A 15,919-nucleotide genomic window follows, 5' to 3' on the forward strand; every position below is an offset into this window, starting at 1 on the left:
GGTACCGGACTGTCTGTACTGCCAGCAGCGGTACCGGACTGTCTGTGACACCAGCAGCGGTACCGGACTGTCTGTACTGCCAGCAGCGGTACCGGACTGTCTGTCTGTACTGCCAGCAGCGGTACCGGACTGTCTGTACTGCCAGCACCGGTACCGGACTGTCTGTACTGCCAGCAGCGGTACCGGACTGTCTGTCTGTACTGCCAGCAGCGGTACCGGACTGTCTGTCTGTACTGCCAGCAGCGGTACCGGACTGTCTGTACTGCCAGCAGCGGTACCGGACTGTCTGTGACACCAGCAGCGGTACCTGACTGTCTGTACTGCCAGCAGCGGTACCGGACTGTCTGTCTGTCAGCAGCGGTACCGGACTGTCTGTACTGTACTGCCAGCAGCGGTACACGACTGTCTGACTGTCTGTACTGCCAGCAGCGGTACCGGACTGTCTGTCTGTACTGCCAGCAGCGGTACCGGACTGTCTGTCTGTGCTGCCAGCAGCGGTACCGGACTGCCTGTCTGTACTGCCAGCAGCGGTACCGGACTGTCTGTCTGTACTGCCAGCAGCGGTACCGGACTATCTGACTGCACTGCCAGCAGCGGTACCGGGCTGTCTGTCTGTACTGCCAGCAGCGGTACCGGACTGTCTGTACTGCCAGCAGCGGTACCGGACTGTCTGTCTGTCAGCAGCGGTGCCGGGCTGTCTGTCTGTCAGTACTGCCAGCAGTGGTACCGGACTGCCTGTCTGTACTGCCAGCAGCGGTACCGGACTGTCTGTCTGTCTGTACTGCCAGCAGCGGTACCGGACTGTCTGTCTGTCAGCAGCGGTACCGGACTGTCTGACTGTACTGCCAGCAGCAGTACCGGACTGTCTGTACTGCCTGCAGCGGTACCTGACTGTCTGTGCTGTCAGCAGCAGTACCGGACTGTCTGTCTGTCAGCAGCAGTACCGGACTGTTTGTCTGTACTGCCAGCAGCGGTACCTGACTGTCTGTTCTGCCAGCAGCGGTACCTGACTGTCTGTACTGCCAGCAGCGGTACCGAACTGTCTGTCTGTACTGCCAGCAGCGGTACCGAACTGTCTGTACTGCCAGCAGCGGTACCGGACTGTCTGTCTGTGCTGCCAGCAGCGGTACCGGACTGTCTGTACTGCCAGCAGCGGTACCGGACTGTCTGTCTGTACTGCCAGCACCGGTACCGGACTGTCTGTACTGCCAGCAGCGGTACCTGACTGTCTGTACTGCCAGCAGCGGTACCTGACTGTCTGTCTGCCAGCAGCGGTACCGGACTGACTGTACTGCCAGCAGCGGTACCGGACTGTCTGTACTGCCTGCAGCGGTACCTGACTGTCTGTACTGCCAGCAGCGGTACAGGACTGTCTGTCTGTACTGCCAGCAGCGGTACCTGACTGTCTGTACTGCCAGCAGCGGTACCGGACTGACTGGCTGGCCGTTCTCGGGAGTAGTAGCGGTACCGGCAGACCGACTGTCCCTGCCACCGGCCGACACCGGATGATCGGTGCGCAGTTCCACCCCAGTACGGCAGCTCAGACGGGAACTGCCGGCAGCCGGACCCTCTCAACTGCACATCACCCGACAGGGCGTCTGTCCCCGCACCAGTACCGCGGCGTCTGTCCCCGCACCAGTACAGCGGCGTCTGTCCCCGCACCAGTACAGCGGCGTCTGTCCCCGCACCAGTACCGCGGCGTCGGTCCCCGCACCAGTACAGCGGCGTCGGTCCCCGCACCAGTACAGCGGCGTCTGTCCCCGCAGCAGCTAAGCAGTACAGTGGTGAGTGTAAAGGGGAGCGGGAGCGGGAGCGGGAGCGGGAGCGGGAGCGGGAGCGGGTCCTTCGTGTGGTGCGGCGGCGGCGGCCCCACAGACGAGGTCGACGACCCGTCACCAGTGGCGGCGGCTCTGAGCTGACGGACGTCACGGGCACATCTGGTGCTCTGACGTACCCCTCCCCCTTCCCTACAGCTGGTGACCTGGGGTACAGTCGTGTACAGGTTGATGGTCCCCTACTCTTTATCCACCGGGTTCCTATGGCTCAGCATTGGCAGCAGCCGCCTGGTACCGGTAGGCTGTGCCGCATGACCCGAGAGTGAAGCGGCACAGTCTACCCACGCCGTTTGACATCGGCTCGGGTCGCCGGGTGGAGCGCTTTGTAGACCAGCTGTTGCGTCAGACCAGCGCGGGGGGAGGGGCTCGTCTCGGTGGCTTGCGTGGGCTGGCGAGTGGTGTGGGGCGTGTTGGTGGACCATGGGGGCTGGGCGGGTGTGTGTGGTCACTTGCTGCATTGCACATTTTGCGTCGCTTAACAATTGCATTCCTGTTTTTGCTAGGCACAATGCACGGAAGACCCAGCGAATATAATTTACTTTACTTGTGCACTGTGCAAAACGTGATTTGGCACGGTATCGAGGCAACCATAGGTCTTGTGCCTATGCATGATATTTAGGCAATACGTTTATGAAAACGGTAGATTGATGCTGGATGTCAATTCGTATTGCTAAATGTCGGCACGTATTAAATGAATGAATGAATCAATCAATCAGTCAAACAATCAATAGACATGTATAAAACCGTTTAGATGGCTCGCAACCACTAATAGCAATCACACCATCCTAACTCGGAAAAGCAGCGGGAGCCCTGATGAGGCTCGAACCGGGACTCCATGCTGTAAATTTTGCCAATGATCCATCATCATTCCACCAAGCTAGAGTAACCGGCATCCGAACCCACAAAAGCATTAATTGACTTTGCCGCCGACCTCCCGGCCCCGCCGCCCGCCCGGCCAGACTTTGCCCCGGCCGTGGCCACCATCCGGTGTAGCTCAGCGTAGGAGTGCTCGACTGTCAAACTGACCGGCAGTGAGGGGCCCGGTTCGAAACGCTTCGGATGCTGGGTGTTTATTTCTCGGTGGGAGGCTTTACGTTTAGTCCACTTTTCAGAAAGATCATTTGGTGACTGACCTGTTTTCTTTCTTTGCTGCAATTCATGAGGAGACCGTATGCACCCTTACCTGTCCTTCCGCACCCCACTTGGGAGATGGGTGGTTGCCCCCCCCCCATGGGTTTGTGAATATCTCTAAAACGAATTTTTGGAGGGGGATACGATCGGTTCTATGCGACAAGTGACCACACACGCCCAGACCCAGGTCCGCTCACTCCCTACCCATATCACCCCCTCCCCACACCACACTCCAGCCCGCCTCATCCACCGACCCGAGCCATAACGAGCCTCAGCGCCCCGGGGCGCGACCTGTCAGCGAACCGGCGGGGACGCGGGCCGGCGGCTGCGTGCGCCGCGGGGGCAGGGGCGCGTCCAAGCGTCGGGGACATCGAGGCGGCGCGAGCTGGCGCCGCCACGGCGACACTGGACCAGACCTGATAATTGGACACCTCAACATTCAGTCGTTGAAGCCCAAACTGCCGGATCTGCGAGACGACATTCATAGAGGAGTTAACGGATTTGATATATTGTCACTGTTGTTACTGACAGGTCGCGCCCCGGGGCGCTGAGGCTCGTTATGGCTCGGCTCGGTGGATGAGGCGGGCTGGAGTGTGGTGTGGGGAGGGGGTGATATGGGTAGGGAGTGAGCGGACCTGGGGCTGGGCGTGTGTGGTCACTTGTCGCATAGAACCGATCATATCCCCCTCCAAAAATTCGTTTTAGAGATATTCACAAACCCATGGGGGGGCAACCACCCATCTCCCAAGTGGGGTGCGGAAGGACAGGTAAGGGTGCATACGGTCTCCTCATGAATTGCAGCAAAGAAAGAAAACAGATCAGTCACCAAATGATCTTTCTGAAAAGTGGACTAAACGTAAAGCCTCCCACCGAGAGATAAACATCCAGCTTCCGAAGCGTTTCGAACCGGGCCCCTCACTACCGGTCAGTTTGACAGTCGAGCACTCCTACGCTGAGCTACACCGGATGGTGGCTGTGGCCGGGGCAAAGTCTGGCCGGGCGGGCGGCGGGGCCGGGAGGTCGGCGGCAAAGTCAATTAATGTTTTTGTGGGTTCGGGTGCCGGTTACTCTAGCTTGGTGGAATGATGGATCATTGGCGAAATTTACAGCGTGGAGTCCCGGTTCGAGCCTCATCAGGGCTCCGGCTGCTTTTCCGAGTTAGGATGGTGTGATTGCTATTAGTGGTTGCGAGCCATTTAAACGGTTTTATACATGTCTATTGATTGTTTGATTGATTGATTGATTGATTCATTCATTTAATACGTGCCGACATTTAGCAATACGAATTGACATCCAGCATCAATCTACCGTTTTCATAAACGTATTGCCTAAATATCATGCATAGGCACAAGGCCTATGGTTGCCTCGATACCGTGCCAAATCACGTCTTGCACAATGCACAAGTAAAGTAAATTATATTCGCTGGGTCTTCCGTGCATTGTGCCTAGCAAAAACAGGAATGCAATTGTTAAGCGACGCAAAATGTGCAATGCAGCAAGTGACCACACACACCCGCCCAGCCCCCATGGTCCACCAACACGCCCCACACCACTCACCAGCCCACGCCAACCACCGAGACGAGCCCCTCCCCCCGCGCTGGTCTGACGCAACAGCTGGTCTACAAAGCGTTCCACCCGGCGACCCGAGCCGATGTCAAACGGCGTGGGTAGACTGTGCCGCTTCACTCTCGGGTCATGCGGCACAGCCTACCGGTACCAGGCGGCTGCTGCCAATGCTGAGCCATAGGAACCCGGTGGATAAAGAGTAGGGGACCATCAACCTGTACACGACTGTACGCCGCGCCGCCCTCCGTGTCGCCGTCGGTGGGGTCGGAGGGGGTGAGGTCACCAGCCGGGCCCGACTTGACCTTCGGCCGCCCCCGCCCCCCGCGCCGGTCGCGCCAGTTGCCAGATACCGTACCGCTCCAGTACCTACACTATCATGCCAACACAGTGCAGCAATACGACCGTTATGAAACGGGTAAAAGGCGATAGCGGGATAGGCACCAAGCGTAAAAGAAGTGGATGTCTATCAGGTTTTGTGTGGTCACCACTTCAATGCACATGGATAGTTTGTTGTCAGAATCGAGCGCACATTACTGAGACCATTAGGCCTGTCCACACCCCTGTGGCCCGGTGCGCAGACCCTCCCCCTCCCCCCGGGCGTTGTGTGTGTGAGGGGGGACCGGTCGATAGGGGATCGGTCGACGGTCGGTCGACGGTTCGGGTCACCGCCTAATTAGGCACAATCGCCCTATCGCGACTGATGACACGGTCACCGATCAATGGGGGGAGCCCCCCCCCCACCGGGGGTCCCTGGGGGTGGGGGGCGCTCCCCTCCCCTCCCCGGTCATTCAGGAGGGGGGGGGGGAGTACAGCACACCGCCCGCCGGCTGGGAGCGTCTGACGGCGTCCGATTTGCCGGGACATTAGGAACATTAGGGACGGGCGCGGACACACAGCCCGTGGTGGAGCCGCGTCAATAACACACCACGACCCGTACTCCGCCCAGCACGGCACGCGGCCGCTCCGGCAGCTCCGTGAGTGGGAGTTGGCCGCTCCAGCAGCTCCGTGAGTGGGAGTTGGCCGCTCCAGCGGCTCCGTGAGCGGGAGTTGGGAGCTCCGGCAGCTCTGGGAGGATGGCAGTGGATGCCGGGTGGCCGGTCGTCGCCGCGGTAATCCCAGCCGGCCGCAGGCGGCGCTCTGACGGTGCCAGAAACAGCCGACAGCCCGCCGGCCGGCGTCGGTCGACCGTGTCACTGGCCATCGGCCGCCGCCCAACGTCCACCGCCCATCGTCTAGCCGCGTCTCAGCCCCGCTGCTGATGGGACAGCTGGGAGCTGAGATCCCGCCTGGCTCCGTGCGGCAGGTCGTGGCAGTTCCAGCCCGGCCAGTACGGTAAAGTACCAGACCGGTGTTGGCTACTTCCCTATCCACATGTCCCGTGTCCATTGATCTGTGGCCAGGTGCGGGCCGGCCGGCAGCGATCAGCCCCCCCCCCCCGCTCTCCCCAATCAACCCCATGGCTGAATCCAGCAACGGTCACAGCGGTGACAGAGCACACCACAGGTGTAACACAGGGGTACCACGGGGGTACCACGGGGGACTCGGTCCGGCGCTGAGCGGCAGTGCTATCGGCCCGCGCCGCCAGTATCACACACACGGCCTATGACATGCCCTGAGCGGCGGCCAGATGGCCCGGCAGCCTGCACCAATCAGTGTCGATCTGGCCACAGTGTCAGCTGAGACGAACCAACACGGAAGACATCGGCCTAGGGCAGGGCGCACAACTCACTGTCCGATACACCTATATAAAGGGTACCTTCTGAGATCACTGTGCATGTGTCTGCGGAAAGCCATTAAACCGAACCCATAGAAAAGCAACGTTAGCACTCCAATAGGCAGCTGACGGGTCGGACGCCCTGGGAGCCAGCCGCGCCGGTCGGCAAGCCACTCAGTCCCCCCTCCGAGGGGGGGGGGGGCGGCCACCTGGGCGTTCCGCCCGGGCGGTGGCCGCGGGCGGCGGCGGCGGCGGTGACGGCGGCCGCGGAGAAAATGTGATCAGTCGCGCTCTGCGAGTGGCGGAGTGAGGGGCGGCAGCGGCCGGCGCCGGCTGAGTCGCGCTGGGAGCTGTGGAAGCGGCGGATCCGGCCTGACCCGACCGTCCCGGGACAGCAGGGCAGCGCCGACCAGAAGGCCCCACCGGACCCGACCCAAACCGTCAGCGCCGCCCCGGGACGGCAAGGCACTGGGGCAGACGGCCCCACCGGACCCGACCTGACCCATCAGCACCGACCCGGGACAGCAAGGCACTGCAGCAGACGGCTCGGCAGCCGCCACAGACCAGGTACGGTGAAATGCGTACTATACGCTTATACAGCCATACCCACACAGTGCGGGCACCACCCGGCCCAGCGTGGGAGCCACCAGTCAGAATCACGGCTCGCGTTGGGAAAAGGTCGGGTGTGTCCCGCTGAAATTTTTCATATTCCTATCGTTGATGTGAGCCTAGGACGCAGAGACACGAGACCTGAGCGGCAGCCGGAGTGTGTGTTTCACATCCACATCCATCGGCCCAACATATCGCACTCAACACCGATATGGTAAACCAAATCAACCCATTTCCAATCATGTACCTAATACATTCATGGTAAAATAGTATGCAGCTACAAATAAGTAATGCACGAATCAGGAAACGGCAAAATCGTTGTTATAAGAAACCTTAGGACAAGGTTTTCTTTTATAAAAATGCAGCCTCCATTCAATGGAAGCCATATGTATTTGGAGCTCGGTTTGTGTACAAGGCGGAGTGACGCCTTTGGGGCCCGGTTTGTATACAGTAGAGATGTCAATCGGATACAGACTTTTTGGTATACCGATACCAAACCGATACCAACTTGGTATTTGGTATTTCAATCCTAATGTGTTCGGTATTTTGTTGGTATCATGAACCCCCACTTATTTATAAGAGGCGAAGAAATCGGTAAAAAGTTGGTATTTCCCTCATGTTCCCAAGTTGGTTTGGCTTCGGTATTTCTCCACAGTTTTGGTTGGTATTTGGTTTGGTATCGGTATTCCGATTTTCTGTAACTGACATCACTAGTATACAGTGCGGACTGGCGCCTTTGGAGCCCGGTTGGCGGTGAACCGACGCCCGCTCAGCCAGATCGCTCTCCGATCCCAATTATCATGTGACCAATAGCGGCGCTCCGGATGGGCCCTGATTCCGGAGTCCGGGTAGGTCCTGATTCCGAAGTCCGGACCGAATACCGGCTACAGTCGGCCGCGGTGTCCGCATCGGCGGCCGACAGACCACGGCGGCACTGGCGGGTGAACTCACTGGGCGAGCAGTGCACCGATATGGCCGAGCAGTGGACAGTATTCCCTCCCCCGGTGCTCAGCCCTGCTCAGTCTGCAGCCGCCGGCTCACAATTGGCGAGCAGTGGACAGTATGGACAGTAGACAGTATCCCGGTGCCCAGCCCTGCTCAGTCTGCAGCCGCCGGTTCACGATGGGCGGGCAGTGGACAGTATGGACAGTAGACAGTATCCCGGTGCCCAGCCGCGCTCAGTCTGCAGCCGCCGGTTCACAATGGGCGCAGTCACTGTCCGGTCACGGTGGGAGGAACTGCGCCCGGCCGGCCGGCCGCACCGCCGTATTCCGGCGGCTTTCCAAAGTGTGGCCACAATAGGGCCTGGCGAGACGGCCGACATGCAGACCGGAGCGGCGCGCGGCCGCCGGCGGGCTGCGGGGGCTGCCGACCGACCGGCCCGTCCGGGCGGCACGCCGCGGGGCAGCCGCCAGTCGACAGTCAGTAGCCGCGGCCGTTCCTGCCGACCAGCGGCCGGGCAGCGCTGAGTGCAGGTCGGGTCCGTGACATCACGACACTTCACAGTGGAATGGAATGACATAAAGGTCAGAAGCTAGGTCCATTTCGCCGCCCCTTTAATCGTACCGCCGCGGCCTCACCGGGGCCTCAGCTTCCTCAGCTCAGCTGAGACAGTCTCGGCCGAATTCTCAGCTGAGGCAGTGTCGGCTGAACTCTCAGCAGATACAACCTTCGCTGAACTCTCAGCTGAGACAGTCTCGGTGAGACAGTCCCGCTGAGAGACAAACGGAGCGGTTTCACCCACCGCAGCAGCTGTGGCTGCGGCTGCCGAACGGCAATCGACGCCCGGAAAATCGGCGACGGCAGATTCAGTGAGCTTTCACCGGGCCGGCGCGGCACACGGCGGGCGGCACACGGCGGCGACAATCCGGGGTCCGCCGGCGCCGTCAGCCCTGCCTACCGCGGCGGCAGCTGGCGGGGCGGGCACAAGTTGCAAAGAGGCGGGGCGGCAGTGACGGGCACGCACTACATAGGGGGGGGGGGGCAGTGACGGGCACGCGCTACACAGGGGGGGGGACAGCGACGGGCACACGCTAGAGGGGGTGGCAGTGACGCACGCGCTGCAGACTATTCAGTCAGAGCAAGAGGCTCTCATTGAATGCGCCCTCAGTACAAGTGTGAAGTGAGCATGAAGCCTATACAGCGGAACGACTCACAGGCACGATTAGACAGTGACCATGAATCAATAACAGATTATTCCGAAAAGAAGTACTGCTCATGCTGTGCCAACTGAGCCGGCGGTAAATAATAGAGGACCAGCAGGAGGGCCCAGTTGGTGGTCAGAAATGTTCAAACACAGCAGCCGGCCGGGAGCTAGCTGCTGAGAGCTGACCCGGAGCTGGGAGCCGCTGCTGACCCGGAGCTGGTAGCCGCTGCTGAGCCACCCGGGAGCAGCTGGGCCGGGAGGAAGCTGCCGTTCACCCGCTCAGCAGGTGGCTCGTCTGCAGGCCGCGGGTCTGCCGATTTCGTACACCAGTGATCCCCGGTCGGCGGCCGCGGTACCGACTCCTGACCTCCCTGACGGTGTCAGCCCCGAGGGCGCCGCTCGCCGGCCGTCCCCGGACCAGGGAGCCGCGTCCCGGTCAGACTACCACCTGGATCCGCCGGACGGCAACACGGCCGGCCCCGGATCCAGAGTGGGACGAATGACAAAGTGTCATCAGTGCCGGCTCGATCAGACGCAGTAGTTTACTTCCACACAGCCAGGCTCCGCGCCTCTGTCGGTCAGCGGTGACCCCGGTGACCCGCATCGGTCACTGCCCGCCGACGGACGGGGTCCGTGGGCCGCGGCACCTCGGGGCCCGATAGCAGCCGGGATGGGCACGGCCGGCGGCGCGGCGCCAGATAGGAGCCCGCGGCGGCACTCGCTCTCACTCACCAGCCGTCGAGTCGGTGGATATCGAGCACCGCCGCCGGTGGATATCTAGCACCGCCGCCGGTACTGGCTCACCGCCACCCCGGGGGAGGACCGCCAGCGGTGGGGTGACGACTGACGGACCGCCACCGACCCGGCGACACAGCGCCAAAGAACGGGCGACAGGGCGCCACCGACCCGGCGACAGGGCGCCAAAGAACGGGCGACAGGGCGCAGCCGCGCCTACGGAAGCGGCGGGAGGGAACGCCGGCTGATGGGTGCCGTGGTGGGAGGGGTGGGTGCCGCGGTCGGAGGGGATGGGTGCCGCGGTGGGAGGGCTGGGGGACTGGGGGTGGATCCAGCCGTGGTGGGAGGGACGCCGGCTGATGTGAGCCGTGAGGCCGAAGGGGTGGGTGCCGCGGTGGGAGGGTGTGGTGCCGCGGTGGGGGTGGGGACGCTGGCTGATCGATGGTCGGACGCAGGCAGCCCAATGGAGCACGGAGCGCCTTCCGCCCCCCCCCCCCCCTGCTACCGACGCGCAAACGAGGAACTAAAGAGGCGGCCGGGCCACGGAGGCGCGTCATCACACGGACCGCCGCCGCCGGGGCGGAGGCGGCTGTGGGTGAGGGTACCGGGCGATAATAACGCTACTGTGGGGCGAGTGCCGCCGTGCCGCTCGGTCGCGGAGCTCCGCTGCAGCGTCGGTGGGACAGAACTGGGGCCGCCGCGCTGCCGCGTCACCGCCTCATAACGGCTGGAGGACGCACTTTGACTGCTAATAACACGATGCAGGAGTTCTATAAGTGGTGGCGGCGGCGGCGCACAGGATCCGGGACCTGCAGATCCCCATTCCATAGCGGGGAGTTTCACAGAGAGTAGCTGCCAAGTTGGTCCCCACACTGTCCAGGAATACTAAAAGGGCGGACAGAAACGGACAGCCGAGTTATCGCATTGGTTCCTGTTCATGAGAAACGTACAGTTCACCCGTTCGATGCGGAAATGTTCGTGCGTGCTCGTGATCGTTCACTCGTTCTCGTACTCGTTACCCGGAGGACCATAAAGTTATTGTTCATATAAGTAAAAGTCTATTCTTGAATACTTAGTAAGCGGTTAAAAAGGGTGAAATACGGCGGTCACAGGTGCAGTTCACTGAGTCGTATCGTTCTCGTAAGGCCACGTCGGCCGCGTCGTACGTAAGGCCACGTCGGCCACGTCGTGCACCGGGCCGTGTCGCGCCGGCGGAGTCACGGTCGAGACTGTCAGGCCCCCGTCCCGTCTCAGCCCTCGTGGTACGCACAACACGTGGGCATGAGAACCAGGACAGGGGCCAGATGACACATATGTGAGCGGCGTGGCGCGGCGGACCGACCGCCGCGCTCCGAGCGCCGGCCGTCTTTGCGAAGATATCAAAAATGCCTATTTGCTCGCTAACATAGCCGGCCCGGTTTTTCGCGATCATCCGCGGAAAATCCAACAACTAGCGAGCAATCGTTCAAGCGTCTCGTACGCACGCACACACTCGCCACGATCCGCACACCGTGTGCAATATGCATACACTCACATACAATACGCATTACGCACTACACAATGTCTGACTGAGGCAGGCATTATCCCGCCAACAATCACCCAGTCATAAAACTGGTGACGGCGCGGTCTCGGCAGCCGGGTGCCGTCACACACTGACGCATGTCGTAAACTACACACGCTGGGCCGAGAGGCATTGGCGGCAGTGACATTGCCGTCACATGGCCGACACACAACAAACACCCATCACACAATGTACAACATGACACACATTACGTTACCGAAGCGGCGAAGCGAACAAACGCGGACGTACAATAGCGCTAACACGGTGCGTATCATAAACTAATCTAACACTGCTATGTTACACTCTAAGGTCGTAAACTACTAGCGCGTTCAAGAACTGTCAAACGGCTCACAGCTGACAGCTAATGGCTGCACTCAACACAAATGACCATTCGCAGCGGACAGAATGAGCGGCTCACTCTCACACGCACACACACACACGTTGGCATCGCGAATGGTGGGCGCAGGAAACACTAATAAATGCTCCGATCTCCACACTGCTCGCCGGCGGCACAGTGCGGTCGTAGACGACTCACTTTAGCCGTCCCCCGTGCCGCACATTATCTCTCCGAGTCCGTTTACTGTTCGTCGCCGTCGCACTCGAGACGGTAGAGACGAGAGACTGGCCGCCTGTAACGACCAGTGGCAGTCGTCGCATCCACGGCGCGGATACGACCGCCTACACCGGGGTCATACACTCCGCTCGTCCCATCGGCCGGTGTCCACGCGGTACGTCTCCGTCGGTCAGTCGCACTAGTTCGCCAACCTTGACCTCGGTCGTGTCCATGATCGACATGCAGTGTGCGGTCGGCGTGCGCGGGGAGACACTCTCGCCGCCGGCGTCGCCAGGAGCGATCCTGCGGCTGCGTGTTCTTCCGCTTCCAGCGACGGCCACCGACTCTGAGCAGGCCGCCGGAGTCCATGAGGCAGGACGAGAAGTCACTGCCGTTTACGACCGGCTCCGCTCGCTCGGTGACGCACGCTGTCACCCTCGTCTCGTCGTCGGAGAGGGCGGCCGGGCCGGACCGCGCAGCTGGACCTCGTATCCACGGTCCGCCCGGGGCGAGGTCCGTCCCCGGGCCGCCTCTGCTGAAGATGTCGGCCGGGCCCGGCGGCTCGGCTGCGTGACACCACTGGGTCGTCTCTGATGATTCCTGGGTGTGACGTTCAGCGACTGCACTCGTTTTATCACTGACACGAACGTGATTGACAACGTGTTCACCATCGAGCACCGAGCGTTCCGACGCCCGCCCGGTCACCGTCCATCCCAACAGCGTCCTTACGGCGCACAGCGTTCCCGTCGGTCCCTCGATCACTTCCCGCGGCACAATAAGTTCGATGACGTCGGTTCCCAGGAGCACCTCCACTGGGCCGTGGGTGGCGCTGGGGAGATCCAGGTCGGCAAGGTGCGGCCATTTCTCCTTTGCCACTGTGCAGTCCATGGCCTTGGCTGACACGTTTAACGTCGGCGTCGTTTGGGCGTTTCGTATACGGTGTGCCCTGCCGTCGCCGCCCACAGCCTCGACGGCGAAGGATACGCGTCGTGACGTCGTCGTTTGGGTCCCACTCAGCGTACTCAGCACCAATTTGTCGGTGGGCCCCGAGATGCCGAGCCGGTCACACAGGTCGTCGGTGATCAGTGTGACCTGACTGCCCAGGTCGAAGAGTGCGTTCGTGGTGCGGCTACCTGCCGGCCCATTTACGGTGACGGGCACCACCTGCAGGAGAACATCACTGCGAGGCTCGGCCGATGCGGTGCCGACATGTTTGGCAGATGACGGCGTACCATCATCGGAATCGCGCAGCGGAAACACTCGTCCTCCATTGTGTAACAGCGTGTGATGACGCCTGCCGCAGTGCTCCGCGTCACATCGTGCATCACTGGGACACGTGGCGCTGATGTGATCGCGACCCAGGCAGTTAAAGCACAGTCCGTTTCTGCCAACGAACTCTGCCTTCTCACTCACAGTCAGCGCGAGAAATTCGTCACAGTGCTGGAGCTCGTGTGTTTGCTGACACATGGTACACCAGTCACTGTGTCCGTCCGCTGATGACTTTATGGCAGCTGTCCTCTCCCGCTTTACAGCCGCCGGCGTGGGCCGCGCCGACGCGGTGGTAAACACGCGTCTCGGGCGGCACTCAGCGTCATTAGCCTCGACCTTCGGCAGCTGCTTGGTGGTCACGTTCAAGGCCAACCGACCAGCTGACACATGACGGCGAAGCCATTCGTCGAGATCGACGAGCGTCGGACGAGTGATGCCGTTTTCCACCATGTGCTCGCCCCACCTCCAGGCGAGGGAGGCTGGTAGCTTCCCAGTCACAGTGGTGACGTTCGTGGCGGCAGCGAGGTCGTGCTCGTAGTGCAGACACTGTAGGACGCTCACCGCGGTGTGGAGCTCACGAGACAGCTCTGTGAGCGCTGACAGGTCACCGTCTTTCACTGGCCGCGCTGTGATCAGTCTTTTCATCGTGGCGTGTATCACACGGGACGGGTCACCAAACTCTCGTTCCAGCTCACCCAGGGCAGTGCTATATAGACTGGCGTCGCAGAGCATGCCGCGCACCGACTCCTTTGCCGGCCCCGTCAGGTGAGTCTGCAGGTAGGTTAGCCGTTCCACGTCGGTGAGATCAGCGCGGTCGTGCACCAGCGCTTTGAAGAGGGCTATCCACCGCGGCCACTCGATGGCAGAGCCGCCGAACTTCTCTAGCGTGATGCGCGGCAGATGTGGGACCGCTCGCGTGTCGTCACTGGACGGGCGCTGCAGACGCATTGCAGGTGGAGGCAGGGTGCCGACAGGAGCCGTATCCACTGGCGGCACATGCAGCTGAGACTGAGCCAGCCACTGTCGGGTGCGCGTGGTTGACTCGTCCGTTTGTCGAGACACGTCCACCAGTGCCGGTGGCTCAGTTGCAACCACCGGAAGACCAGCGACGGATGGTGCAGCGGAAGAACGAGGGTGCTGCGAACCCCGCTCCTCCTGCTCCAGCAGCTCCAGCTCCAGCTGACGGCACTCAGCTTCATCCTTCGCCGCCTGTGCCTCCAGGGCTGCCTGCGCCTCTGCCTGCTCCGCCCGCACCTCCGCCTCCCGTCGGGCCTGCTCCGCCTGCGCCTCCGCCTGACGCCGGGCCTGCTCCGCCTGCGCCTCCGCCTGACGCCGGGCTTGCTCCGCCTGCGCCTCCGCCTGACGCCGGGCCTGCTCCGCCTGTCGTCGGGCCTGCTCCGCGTCCGCCTCCGCCAGACGCCGGGCCAGCTCAGCCTTGGCGGCGGCGGCGCGCTGGGCCTGTTCCGCCTGGAGCTGGCTAAGTGCAGCCCGGCGGCGGGCTTCACTGAGACCGGAGGACGCCGTGCTGAAGCTCGCCTCGCTCCTCGTGTGATACGAGCTTCGGCGGCTTTGATGTGATTTCGCATCACTGGCATGTCGTGACCGCTTGTCAGACATTGTACTCACAGTTCACAACACCGCGTCGTCACTGTAAATCCATCACACTAGTTAGTTCACTGATATCCGGCCCGGAGGACCAGAATGTTCATGAGAAACGTACAGTTCACCCGTTCGATGCGGAAATGTTCGTGCGTGCTCGTGATCGTTCACTCGTTCTCGTACTCGTTACCCGGAGGACCATAAAGTTATTGTTCATATAAGTAAAAGTCTATTCTTGAATACTTAGTAAGCGGTTAAAAAGGGTGAAATACGGCGGTCACAGGTGCAGTTCACTGAGTCGTATCGTTCTCGTAAGGCCACGTCGGCCGCGTCGTACGTAAGGCCACGTCGGCCACGTCGTGCACCGGGCCGTGTCGCGCCGGCGGAGTCACGGTCGAGACTGTCAGGCCCCCGTCCCGTCTCAGCCCTCGTGGTACGCACAACACGTGGGCATGAGAACCAGGACAGGGGCCAGATGACACATATGTGAGCGGCGTGGCGCGGCGGACCGACCGCCGCGCTCCGAGCGCCGGCCGTCTTTGCGAAGATATCAAAAATGCCTATTTGCTCGCTAACAGTTCCCGTATCGTAGCCCCTCGCCCGCCCCCTAGCTCTGACGCCGACACTGGCCGTTTGGGATGGCCGAAGGGTTCATTGTTCAACTATGTCTATCGGGTTGGCGAGCGGAAACTGGGAGATCAGAGTCCGCGCCACACCGGCGGACCAGCCGACGGGACTGGGTCAGCGGTCAGCGGTCAGCGGTCAGCGGTCAGCGGTCAGCGGTCAGCGGTCAGCAGTCAGTGGACGGACCGCCGGGTCAGGGAGACATACATCAGACATCTATCGCTGCGGGCGATGCTCCAGGGGAACGTTCCCGCCGCCCCGGGCCCCTCTCCGTCGGCGGAGCGAGGCAGCACTGCGGGACCGCTCCACTGTCCGCTCAGCCCGGCCCCCTCCCGGCCCAGTAGTGGTACACACGCGGACACGACACAGCGCATCTCCGTCCGAGCAGCGCACGCGGAGCGCGCGCCGTGGGGGTGTCAGTGGCGCCGACAACATCGGTTACTGGACGAGCCGATAATGGCGGGCCGACCCATCAGGCTCACCGGGCCCGTAACGACCCGGGGGACGAGACCGGTCGGCGTCCGCCAGCGCCGACCGCTGCACTGGGGCAGCGCCGACCGCTGGGGCAGAGACGACCG

General features: G+C 61.7%; 1 protein-coding gene across 1 annotated transcript in view; it reads right to left on the reverse strand.

Moving 5' to 3' along the window:
- Positions 1-15,919, reverse strand: part of LOC122372678 (calcium uniporter protein, mitochondrial-like) — a gene marked incomplete at its 3' end in the record, with an annotated part of 65,876 nt that overhangs the window by 15,015 nt on the left and 34,942 nt on the right. The window lies entirely within an intron of this gene.

Source organism: Amphibalanus amphitrite, unplaced genomic scaffold, assembly GCF_019059575.1.
Source record: "Amphibalanus amphitrite isolate SeventyFive unplaced genomic scaffold, NRLGWU_Aamphi_draft 001385F_arrow, whole genome shotgun sequence".
Classification (NCBI taxonomy): Eukaryota; Metazoa; Arthropoda; class Thecostraca; order Balanomorpha; family Balanidae; genus Amphibalanus; species Amphibalanus amphitrite.